This window comes from Haematobia irritans, chromosome 2 (genome assembly GCF_050003625.1).
Source record: "Haematobia irritans isolate KBUSLIRL chromosome 2, ASM5000362v1, whole genome shotgun sequence".
Classification (NCBI taxonomy): Eukaryota; Metazoa; Arthropoda; class Insecta; order Diptera; family Muscidae; genus Haematobia; species Haematobia irritans.
In genome coordinates, this window is record NC_134398.1 from 78,398,247 (window position 1) to 78,411,295 (window position 13,049).

Genomic DNA, 13,049 nt, shown 5'->3' on the forward strand with positions numbered 1-13,049 from the left:
AATGATCCATATAGCAAAATGCAGAACAAAAACCAGGTACATTTTTGCAATTACACTTTCCTTTTTTGTATTCAAATAAAACCACGCGCCACTTCTGAATAAATAAATTAGCACAAAACACAGTAATTCCGTATTCTCCGTCCATTACAAGAAACAATCAACACACGACTGACGCGCAAAATGAAAATTGTGTGTACCTGCTCAATGTTTTTATAAAATTATTTTCGCTGCAAAAAAATTAAAAAATTAAATGGTCACGAAAACAATGTACATGGTCTTTATGGCCATGTAATGGTTGTAGACATGTCTATACGTAAACTATAAAAATACTTTTTTCTCTGCAAAAAAGTAAAAAATTGAATAGTAAGGTACATGATTTTCCTGACCATATAATGGTCTCAAATTCTATCATTTAAATAATAGAACATGTTTGCGGCATTTGAGAACCATTTAAATGCTTATTGCCAACATATATTTTTCTCCACTCGAAAATTATTTTTACAAAGACAAAATACATGGTTTTCGCGACAATTACATACTCTAAATAAGCATTAAATGGATGTCCAAACCATGTCCAAACATGTTTTTTCTGTGCGTGCATGAAGTGCACAATGGTGATCGAAGCTCAAAGACAGAAAATATTTACGACATTTTGGAAAATGGATTGAATGCAAAAGAAAATTTATGTAACTACATTAGTTCACGCATCTAAGCCTAAACAAATCCTAGTGATCCTAATGAATCCAAACGAGTTCAAACTTTAAAATATCTCCTCAAGGTGGATAATAAACTTTTACGCGTGTGTAGAACATTTTTTTGAAAACTTTGGCGATAGGAAGACGCTCTGTTCTTAATTGGGTGAATAAGTCTTCAGTTGCACACCATAATTCGACAAAAAGGGATGAATAAAGCTATTCAGAAGAGAAAAAAGGTATGCAATTTATTTTTTGATAGTCGCATTACTGTTGTGCTGTAACTTCAACTTTTGATGCGAGAAATCTTGGTTTGCATCAAAAAAAGATTAATGCGAGATATGTGCACGTTATTCTGTCGGCAGTCTTGAACAGGAAGATTATTCTCGTCATCAAGAAAAAAAGAAGAGGCAAGGATGGAGAAAAACAAAGACAGGTCTGAAGAATCCCATGTCTTCACAGTAGATCTTCAAGCGGTGCTAATGGCTCCCAATTCGCAAGTTAGTAGCTTATATTATAGAACTAAACTGCAGGTGCACAACATAGTTTTATATAACCTAATAAACAAAAAAAGGTACTGCTTTCTATGGAATGAAGCTGAAGGTGGAGTTACTTTATTGAAAACAAAATACTTCCAAGTTTTAATAACAATAGTAAGCCTATTAAAATAATATTTTATATCGGCGGATGCGCATATCAAAACCGCAATTGTGTGATGAGTAACGCACTTCTTAATACAGCTATTAAACATAAAATTGTAATAGAACCAAAAAATATTGGAGATTGGTCATACGCAAATGGAGGCAGATAGCTTTTACTCTGCCATAGATCGCGCGATGAGGAATAAAAATGTTGATGTTCCCTCTGATTATATTGGAATTTGCAAAGGCGCTAGACAAAATCCAGAACCTTACGACATTACATACTTATATTATGATTTTTTTAGTGCTAAGTCAAAGAAAAAAATTGTTTTTAACATCATAAAAATGCTAAGTCGTAAAACAACCGTAACGAAAAAAATACATGTTGTATTTTCGTTTTTTAAAGTGTTGATGTTGAACAGTGAGGCATTTATGGTAACTATATTTACAGTTTTTCGAAAATAGGTTTATTTCACAATTTATTAAGTTTTTTGTCTCTCCTGTAAAATTAAAAAAAAATTGACTTAGCAACTTTACACATTAAGCTAATGATATTTTCCCATAATTATGTTTTGTAGCTGTAGTTCCCTGCACCAGAATATGATGGAGACAGTTATGCTAACATAATCTAAAGAAAGTATTTCACTTGTTTGGAGATATCAGCAGGATAACGACCCGAAACACTCATGAAAGTTGGTGAGTGAATGATTTCGGGTTCGTAAGTCGAATGTTGTTGAGTGGCCAAGTCAGTCCACCGACCTCAATCCCATTGAAAACATTTTGGGCGAACTCAAGAGACAACTCTCTAAGCTTCCCTGAAGCTACAAAAAATAATTGTGTGAAAATATTCAAAAATTATGGTATAATGTATAGGTAGAGATTTGCCGTAAGTTAATTTCATCCGTGCTTAAGAGAATTGAAGATGTCCTCAAAAATCCGAGTGAATATAAAGATATTAGCGACCTGGCTTAATGCTTATTGCAAATACTAACTTTCACGTACAAATTCTTACATTATTTTATTTATTTATTTATTAAACTTATAGTAAATATAAGAATAATAGAGAAAAATCTAGCATTAGCTACTTAGGCTATCAGCTACATTATTTTCAGGTTTCTTCATATACACCTATTTTACTGTCCACATAAAATTCGACGAGTTTTTTACTTTACTTTATTTTTAGTTATTATTTAGTCCTATCTGAATTCTAAACTAATTTTCAAATACACGAAATATGTCTACGTTATAAATAATTCCGAAATATTCAATAAAAAACATAAAATAGAAAAACCATGGCCTCGTTTAAAAAAAAAATACTTACACCTAGTTTTCTGTCCACATGTGTATATGAAGCACCCGAATTCACAAATTTTGTCCCTAATAACCTTATTTTGACCGTAGTGGCCTCATTTATTAACCGATCTTACTCAAATGTAGCACAAGGTCACCTTCTGTGGTTTCAACCAAACCTGGTTGATATATACATCGCTCTATTTTCCAAATTTGGCCATAATACTCTTATTTATTAACCAATGCTAATCAAGTTTCAAATTTTTATGTATTATCCGATCGTACTTATGTTTTTGCTCGATTTTCACAGATTTTGATTTATTACCCTCACTAATTGAGTGATTTCCTCTTTTTTAATAATGGATTCAATATTAGTTATATAATAACTCTGTATGTGCAAAATCAACTATAGATATGTTACAACTATATATAATATTAGACATTTCTGTTCAGATTGCGACAAAACTCCCATAAAAATTTACCCCTTAATGTTCTTAAATATGGAAATGCGGTTTATCTCTCAAACCTATGCTTATGTTTACTAATTCAGTAGTGATGGTTTTGGGTATGATATAGTCGGCCCCGCCCGACTTTCTACTTTACCCACTTGTTTAATACAAAAAATGTTTGCACAGAAGCATATAATTCTTACAACGAACGCCCAAACACGATATTTTTGGGAAAGTTACATTAATATAGAAATAATACTGGCCGCGGAAAAATATATTTTTACGACATTTAAAACATACATTTTATGTTTTCATTAAAATTAAACTTTAAACAATTTAGTGGTTGTGGTTGTCACCAATACTTTTTGTTTAATTGGCACAGAAAACTACACCCTCAAAAAAAAAATACCTTCTGTAACATATACTCCCAAACACATTTTGCTTCAAGCATATAAATTTTTGGGTATTGCCCAAACATTTATATATTTGATTTCTTCCAATATATAATATGTTTGAAAGCATATTGGTCTAAACAATATAATATGTTTGGGTAGTCAAAGATCCAAACATTATGTATTTTTCCATCCAAATTCAATTATTATATTATTATGTGAACATATAATATGTTTGGAAACATTGTGAACCCAAAAATATTATATGCTTAGAAGAATTTTCTCCCAAAGAAGATTGTGCTTAAATTTTTTTCTGCCTAATTGTATATTCCCTCACAGTTTTCTCACTTCCATAAGTTTTTTAGTTCTTAGCTCCTTTTTCTGTAATACAAACATTGTAGAAGAAATTATTAAATTTTATAATTTTTTAAATTTTACCTTTTGTCCGACGGGGATTCGAACAGCGGACCACACAGTTTGTAAGCCAGCACACTAACCACTGGGCTACGTAGCTGTTATGGTCATCAAGAGATAATTATCGTTATAAGTCATATTTATATAGCATATCTTGCGGCGCCCACGAGCCGATGCAAACATAACATTGTTTAACAACATAACATTGTTAAACATACATTTGTTGGCGACGTGGAGCAGTGGTTGGTACGTCCGCCTTGCGTGACAGGGGTCCTGGGTTCGATCCCTGCTTCGACCGACACCATTTTTTTTACGTATATTCCAAATACGTTCGGAATATCCCGAAAAGGTGTTCAACATTACATAGTAGTATGTTTATTAACTTTTTACTACGAAACTGTAAAGTGTGTCTTATAAAAGACTTAAATTCAGAAAAGAACAGTGCTTGATATAAACGAAATGGACTGATTTCAAATCATATATTATTTTTTATTGCAACAATAAAAAATTTGTAACAAAAAAGGGTTTTGTACACAAGTTTGAAATTTTCGAAGAAATTCAAAAAAGTCTTACAAAGGAAGAATGTGAAGTCGAGTAATATATAAATATTTTTGCATCGAATCCTAAAGTTAACGATAACCATTCAAAAGCACATTATATTTAAATTCGAAACAATAATTTTACAACCAACATATAAATTTATTTAGGTGTGAACAATTGTTTGCTTTCTTTATTAATTTATTCTAAAGAAAATAAACTTATTCAATTGTTGCTTTGGATCATTCCCCACCAAGTTATAATACAATTTGCCTAAAAAAGTTATAATGTTATTCTGGTTTTACCGATACGATTTTTTTGTTTTTTACTGTAACAACTCTAAAACGAGTACACTGAAAAAAAAAAATTGTCGTGTGGCCAAAGATTTCATGTCCTTAAAATAAGAATACAAATTTTTCTTAGCGTAGACGACGCATTTCTCTAATATAAAGTTTTTTTCCATGTTCAGTCGATAAACTTTTCAATGAAGTCGTGTTGTCCTTATAATTAAGTGATTTGACTTGAAAATGGGTATCATAATGAAAGAAAAAATTTTGAACTAAGGTCAACTTGACTTTAATAATTCTGAAAAAATCTTTAAAATTAATGAAATTGTCTTTAAATTTGTTGCATTTTTGCATCTTGACTACAAAGCAAAATTCGTTAAAAAATAGGACATAAGACGTTAAACATAGCGCAATTTCTACACGGATGAAAAAGACTTTTTTTTTCATATGTTTGGCTATAAACATTATATGTTTGGAACACAAATTTTTAAACACAATATTTTTGAGTGCAATCATATAATGTTCATAAACTAGCATAACATGTTTGGGACATATATGTTAATATGTTAGAACATATTATGTTTGGGACATAAAATATTTGTAAATATAATATGCTTGGATGCAAACATATATTAATTTAGAAATAGCCTATAAACATATATGTGTTTAGTAGCTTGGAGCGCTATTTAACAGGGCTTGATATTGAATTAAGTTGGTGGTTGTTGCTTGTTATTACAAAATTAACATTTTATTTTTCCTTGGGCAATTGATCAGCTACTTCTTTGATCCTTACAAACTGTGTGGTCCGCTGTTCGAATCCCCGTCCGGCAAAAGGTAAAATTAAAATAAAAAAAATCATACAATTGAATAATTTCTTCTACAATGTTTGTATTACAGAAAAAGGTGCTAAGAACTAAAAAATGTCGTGGAAGTGAGAAAGATGTGGGGGAATATACAATTAGGCAGAAACAAAATTTTGAGCATTCAGGTCGAAAACCTATGTTGTTAGCACCTATATTACCTGTTTATTTTCATAATTCATTATGATTGTAAATATATAAATAAATAAATAAAATTTTGAGCACAATATTGTTTGGGAGAATTTTTTTAAGCATATAATATTTTTGGGTGCAAAATGCTTCCAAACATATTATATGTTCACAAAATAACATATTGTTTTTGGGAAGACAACATTATTGAATTTGGATGCAAAAATACAAAATGTTTGGAACTTAGACTACCCAAACATATATTGTTTAGACCAATATGCTTTCAAACATATTATATATTGGAAGAGATCAAACATATAAATGTTTGGGCAATATCCAAAAATGTATATGCTTGAAGCAAAATATGTTTGGGAGTATATGTTGCAGAAGCGATTTGTTATGAGGGTGTACTGTCTTGTTTTTAACGGACTTTTTATAGCATATGAAAAAAGCTGAAAAAGCGAAAAAATAAAATTTGCTTCATAGAGTCAAATACACAAAACCCACATTAAAGAGAATTGTGTCTTAAAAGTATCCTTACTTGAATTCTCGCCTTCATTGGCTCGTAATCAATACCAAAATTTTTAAAATAGAGACACAATCTTTGGAACCGGGCATGCTATTTTTCAGTGTATAGTGCCCTTTCGTTAGTTTTTATGAAGATCCCTTTAATTACCTTTGTTTGAATATTTTGCCTTACTCATCCTACACTCAAAAAAAAGTGAACTCTCTATTTCACTAAAGCCAATTTAACTTTTTAGTTCCTAGAAATATTATGTTTGGAGAAAGTTTTCTTTACTCTAATACTTTTTTGTGTACGTTAGTTAAATTAACTAAACCCGAGGAAAAAATATACTCAAATGAAGCATAAAGATTAACTAAATTCGTGTCTTCCACAACATAGTTCAGAATTTCTTTAAATTTGTAAATTTTGCAAAAATGCATCCATCGTGAACTTCGTATGTCACTAAAGACATTCTTGCAATTTTGAACTCCAAATTTTTTCTTCAAACTACAAAATTTTCTTTAACAAGTGAAAAAACTTAGTTATGTCTAATAAATTGTCTTGTATTTGTCGAAAAATATTTACTTATTTTTATGACATCGGCGTGATGCCAACGTTTGTTATACTGTTTAATTAAAATTTTCTACAAATATTCAAAATTTTCTAAAATTAACCGAAAGTTTTCTTCCTGGTGGGTTCACTGTTTTTCCAGTGTACGTTCCGATTTGTTTTGACGAAACAAAAAAAGTGCCCGTAGTGCGAAAATGATAAACAAAACTCATGCTTTTTTTAATGTCTTTTCTCTTGGTTCCGAATGAATTTTCTCTCCGAATACTCATTTTAGTCTTTTTACTTAAGCATATACAATTTTTGGCGGTCTTATATCACAACCTATATATGTTTACTCCAAATTTGTAAATTTATACTTGTTTATATTCACACATAGTATTTTTCCAATCTTTAATGGATTTTTTTTGTGTATATATATTTTTAAGGCGCCAATTGGTTACTTTCATTATTTTACTTCCAGCATACATTTTATGTCTCTCTTTCTAAACACATATATGTTTATAGTCTATTTCTAAATTAATATATGTTTGCATCCAAGCATATTATATTTACAAACATTTTATGTCCCAAACATAATATGTTCTAACATATTAACATATATGTCCCAAACATATTATGCTAGTTTATGAACATTATATGCTTGCACTTAAAAATATTGTGTTTAAAAATGTGAGTTTCAAACATATAATTTTTACACCCAAACATATGAACAGTCTTTTTCGTCCGTGTAGTATTTTTCATTTCGAAGATAATAGATTAATATGCTTTCAAACATATTATATGTTAGGTTAGGGTAGGTGGCAACCCGATATAAGGTTGACTTATGCTATGGTCACACTGGGCAAATATTTGACAGAAATCAAAAAAGAATCCGTCGCCACAGCCAAACCAAGAGACATATCTAACATCATTGTAGGAATATTTTCCAAAAACCGTATCCATATATTTGGAAAATGATTCTGGAAAAATGTTTGGCACTCATTTTGGTCAAATATTTGCCTAGTGTGACCATAGCCTTAGTCTATTCAGTCCATTGTGATACCACATTGGTGAACTATCTCTCTTGGTGAACTTATATGTTAGAAGAAATCAAAAATATAAATGTTTGGGCAATACCCAAACATTTACTTGCTTGAAGCAAAATGTGTTTGGGAGTATATGTTACAGAAGCGATTATTTTTGAGGGAGTGGTGCATTACTTCCGATACTGTAATATAGCTCAGTCTCAATCATGAGATATTTGACATACAAAATATTTCTTGCTTTGATATCATCGATAATAATTACAAAGTGTTCGTCTACGTGTTAATGCAAGTACTGAAAGTTTAGGACCTGGTGTTTTGTAGTGCAGGACTAGAGGTGTGCGCGTGACTGAATTTTTACTCGCACTCACGCACATTCATGAAATAAAACCCAGTACTCACGCACGAACTACTTTTAAAGACTCACACACGATTCACGGAAATCAGCAAAAGTATCAAAATTCAAAAATAGAATATAGTTCGAGAGCTAAATTAATTTCAGTTAACATACGAGAATGAATTAAATCGTGATTTTTTCGTGAGCATCATTTTGCAGAAATTTTATTCACACACATTCAAGAACCGATTTTATTTCGCACGCACACTCACGCACCCTTTAAACAAATGCAAACAAGCGATATATAAAAAATTGAATTAAAAGAACTTCCTGAGTAGTTAAAATAAATTACATCTTTGGGAAGACATTTAGAAGTACTTCTATTTTTTTTTTGCTTGGAAAAGGATGAACATGTATAGCCCAGTTTAGCCTTCCCACGATGTACAAACTAAAAAAAAACACTGATGCATTGTTGTTTGCTATGGCTCAATAGTTGTTGGGAATGGGGAATGGAACTAATCACGTAATTATTTCGAACAAATAAATCCTCATGCCTCTCGCTTGTTAGAATTTGGCATGCAAGGAATAAATACTCGCAGTGGACGTATTCAGTATTGAATTACAACTCCTCATCATTATTCTTGGAATAAGACGAGTATTGGACATGAATGAGCGTTTGAAGGGCTGATTGCAGGAATACAACACTGTCTTAGCAGGTGGAAGGTACATTTGTGCAAATGTTTTTATGTTCGTTTGTCTTAGGAATTAATTCAATTAATCACTAAATCCTATTCCCAGACACAATATACCTATTTATTGAGTTGTCAATGCCACCACTGCGAACGAACATTGTCTGCGTTCTTTTTTTATTGTCTGTTGTCTATGTCATATCCTATATAGGGGTTTTTGTTTTCTTGTGTGTTGTCAGACTGGGCTCAGACAGTGGAGTCTCATATTTCAGCTTTTCAATCTGCATGGGTCAAGTCACCCTGTAGCTACGGGAGTTAGTTTCAAACCTGTAAAAAAAACTAAATCTCAAGTACGCAGAGCTGGTTCCATATTTGACTACTTTCACCCAGAAAAAAGTGTCTTCGAAAATAAAGGAAAAAATGTTCATCAATTTAGTTTAGCCATTTTATCTCCATTCATTTAAATTTTTGTGTGAAATAATAAAATTTACTTGTTTCAGTAAAAAAATCCTAAACTGAAAGCAGTTAGGAATAGTTCATTAACTAGAATAAGGCATGGCATTTTACTAATACTGTTTTCTTCGCTGGGTATAAGAATTTACTACTGAAAAAGAAAATTGTATTCACTGATAACAAAGAATTCGTAAACATAAACAGAAACCGAACTAAAACCAAGTTTCCTCAAATTTAGTAAAATTTCTTATAAAACGATAATACTAACTTCCTTTATTATAGAAAGCTTATCATACATACGAATAACACTTGGCATAAAAAAATATTTTAGTTCATTCGTACTAAGAAGTATTCAATCCTTTCAAAACTTAAGGAAACACACTTGTTAGAATAGAGGAAAATTTCCTACATTTCCTTTATCTACCTGTAATCGATACCTGCCATCGATGTAATCGATGTGTTTGCGCGTGGGTTGTTTTTTTAGTTGGAATCGCGTTGTTATGGTATATGGAGAGATTGTTAAAAATAATATTGTACACTGGTAGAAAAAGTTTCGTTAATACGATGAATTTCTACGTTGTATTAACGAAATTCTTCATTAAAAGTCAGCCAAAGTAGCATTTCGTTGTAACAACGTAATTTTACGTTATATTTATGAAACCCTATATGGAGTACATTTCGTAGTATTAACGAATAATTACGTTGCTATTACGTAGCCTTTTCGTTGTATTAACGAATATTATTCGTTGTATTAACGAATATTATTCGTTGTATGAATGAAATTTATTCATTGTATGGATGCAGCTTATACGTTGTATGAACGAAAATCATTCATTGTATGAACCCAGTTTCTTCATTGTATGAATGAAAGGCGAACGTTGTATAAATGAACTTAAACGTTATATTAATGAAACCCAACCAATTATTGCATTTGAATGTAGTCATTGGTAGTGTATTATTTTTTTGTTAAGATCTTTGAAATAGGATTTATATACTCGTACAGTAGGAAATAATATTTATTGATAAATTAAGTAATTTAATATTCATATAGTGTGACTTTCACTTAAGAAAAAAAAAGCCTCTAATTTCTAAGACCAAAAATGATAATCGTATCGCCGTGTCCATTTATCCAATTTATTTTTCCAACCAATGTTCATTACGGTAATTGTTCCGCCTTCTTCATCCGAAATTTCACTTCCCCGGGGCATTTTCACTAAAGATTAAAAATGTACACTAAATTTCTTGCAAATATACGAAAAACACCAATTTAACTCACCTTACCCATCTAGTTTTATTATTCACAACGAAACTGTAATGAGCCTGTGCACTCTTCAGCGAAAAAAACGTAAATGTTGTTAAGGTTTGCCCATCAGACAAGTTTTCTGTTGAACTTTTTACCGTTTGTTTTTCAAGACGCACACGCAAACATGTGCTTATTGCCATGCTTAGATGTGTATGTACAAATTACATAGACGCTACAGACGTATTAGAGAGGGAGTATGGAGAGACGTTTTGGTGAGAGAAAGAGAGTACGGAGGGGCAAAAACACTCAAAATCCCATTCGTATTGTTAATGAAAATATTTCATTAATATGACGAAATATAACAATTTAAAATTTATTTTTTAACGATCCATATCATTATATTAACGATCGCTTTCGTTTTATAAATGCAATTTTCAATTCCAGTTTCGAAGTATATAAAACGACTGTTTTAAGGGGTAAAAGTTTCCAAAAGTTACTCTCTGCGTGCAAATGATTGTAATAATTTCATCTTGGAAAATTTTTTTATTCTAATTCTTGAAAAAATTACAAAGTCAATATTCGTAATATTAACGAAACGTGTTTCATTATTATAACGAAACCCCAAACCACAAAATTGTCTTTTAACGATTGATTTCGTTGTATTAACGATCACTTTCGTTCTTATAACGAAAAATTTCGTAATATTAACGAAAAATAATCAACGAATCCCGTTCGTTAATAGTACGAACCATTTTTCTACCAGTGTAAAATAATATAATAAAAAACAATATTTGTTATTTTAAATTAGTGAGAAAAATGTTGGTTTTTTGAAAATTGGTTTATAAAAACAGAAAACACCAGCATAATAACAACCCCTTCATTCGACTTCATTTTGGAATCTTCAATTATGAGGTAATATTAAGTGACGCTAACCTTTTGTGAAAAAAATGGTTTAGGATTTTTTCGTTTATATTTGTAGGTATTGAAATTGTAAAAGGTGGACAAAATTGGTGGGTAGCAACTTATTCAAAGTGGAAGGTACTAGAAGAAGAAAAAAATGTGTTTTTATATTTCAAGGCCAGTCGATGCTGTTGATTCTAAATAAATATATTTAATATATTAATAAAGCATGTATTTTATTTAAGAAAAAACTGCCTATATAAATAAATAAAACTGTATATAAAAACGAAGGTAAGCAGTTCTAATTTTGAAGTAAAAAGTTTATCACAAATATGTAAGATTTGTCCAAATGAATGAAAAAAGTTCAATAAAATCATTCCATATATGAATTCAATTCAGTTAACTTTTTCATTCTGTAGTATAGTGGTACATAAATACAGGATAATGTTAACTAATATATGGAATGCATTCTACCTAATTTCTACCAAAATCACATCGTTCAAACAAATAAAAATGTCTTTGGCACTATACGAAGTTCAACTATCTTCACAATGAGTTCATTTTAACTTAAAGAAGGGGTCACTTTTTTCTGGGTGTTCCATTAAAAAAACTGGTGAATTTAACATGGGCTTGTCATTGGAGGGAGTCAGTCGCCTCCAATTAGCATTACATTTAACTAGCTCCCCAACTAGTTATAAAGAACTCCCTACTGATAAGTAAACAACGACCAGATACAGAAATACTTCCTAACCACTAACTACTAAAGTACAGTGGTGGAACCAGTTATAGTACCAGGTTTTTTTCGAAATACGTATTTATTCTAAAGAAAAAAAGTATAATTGTCAATACAATGGTTTTTATTTGGCAAAATACATATAAAATTTTTCTTAAAATATGTTCCAATCTATGTTTCAAAATATGTTATTCTACCATCAATTCCAGCTCTCCTAAAAATGCAAACAGTGTTGAAAACGTTAGCTAAAAAATATATTTTGCAAAAATGTAAATTTAATCAACTGCAACATATTTTTGACTTTTTTGACTTATTTTGGTGCGAACGAACTGACCAATAGAACTCGACTGACTTAAAAACAGCCATCCCTCCAACGCAAGACTAGGTGTACTTTGTTTTGTTTTGGTGTCTCTATTTGCAAAAAATCATGAAGTAAAGTGTGAAATTTGTACGTGAATTTCTTGTTTTCGTCATTAAAGCATTCCCTATAGCATTACTTGAGCCCTGTTCTGTAGCTAGTAGCAGTACGCCACAAAAACATATTTTGTGAACTAGATACCTTTTTGGATTCTAAATTACCTCTAGCATAAAATGGGGCCAGCTCAATAAGCATTTCCAAAAGCTAATTTCGAAACAAGATGTTTGTGGCATTTGGTTACTCCCGTGGCTAGAGGGCATTGAAAAACACACACACCAATGGGCAAGGTAGTGGTGATACAGGAGATTCACACTTTTCTATTTGTTAGGGACATACCTTATTTGTTCTTTGATAAGCTTTGCTTTCTCCCCATTGTTTTTCAATGTCTTGAATTTCAGTTAATCTTCTATTGTTAATGACCCTAATAAGTATTTTTTCTACAGATGAGGGTACAAGTTTTAGGTATTATTACCAATGTTTATATGTGT

At 31.0% G+C, this 13,049-nt stretch overlaps 1 pseudogene; it reads left to right on the forward strand.

The window, feature by feature from the left end:
- The first annotated feature begins 611 nt into the window (after positions 1–611).
- LOC142224681 (uncharacterized) overlaps positions 612–13,049 on the forward strand; it is a 24,031-nt pseudogene continuing 11,593 nt past the window's right edge.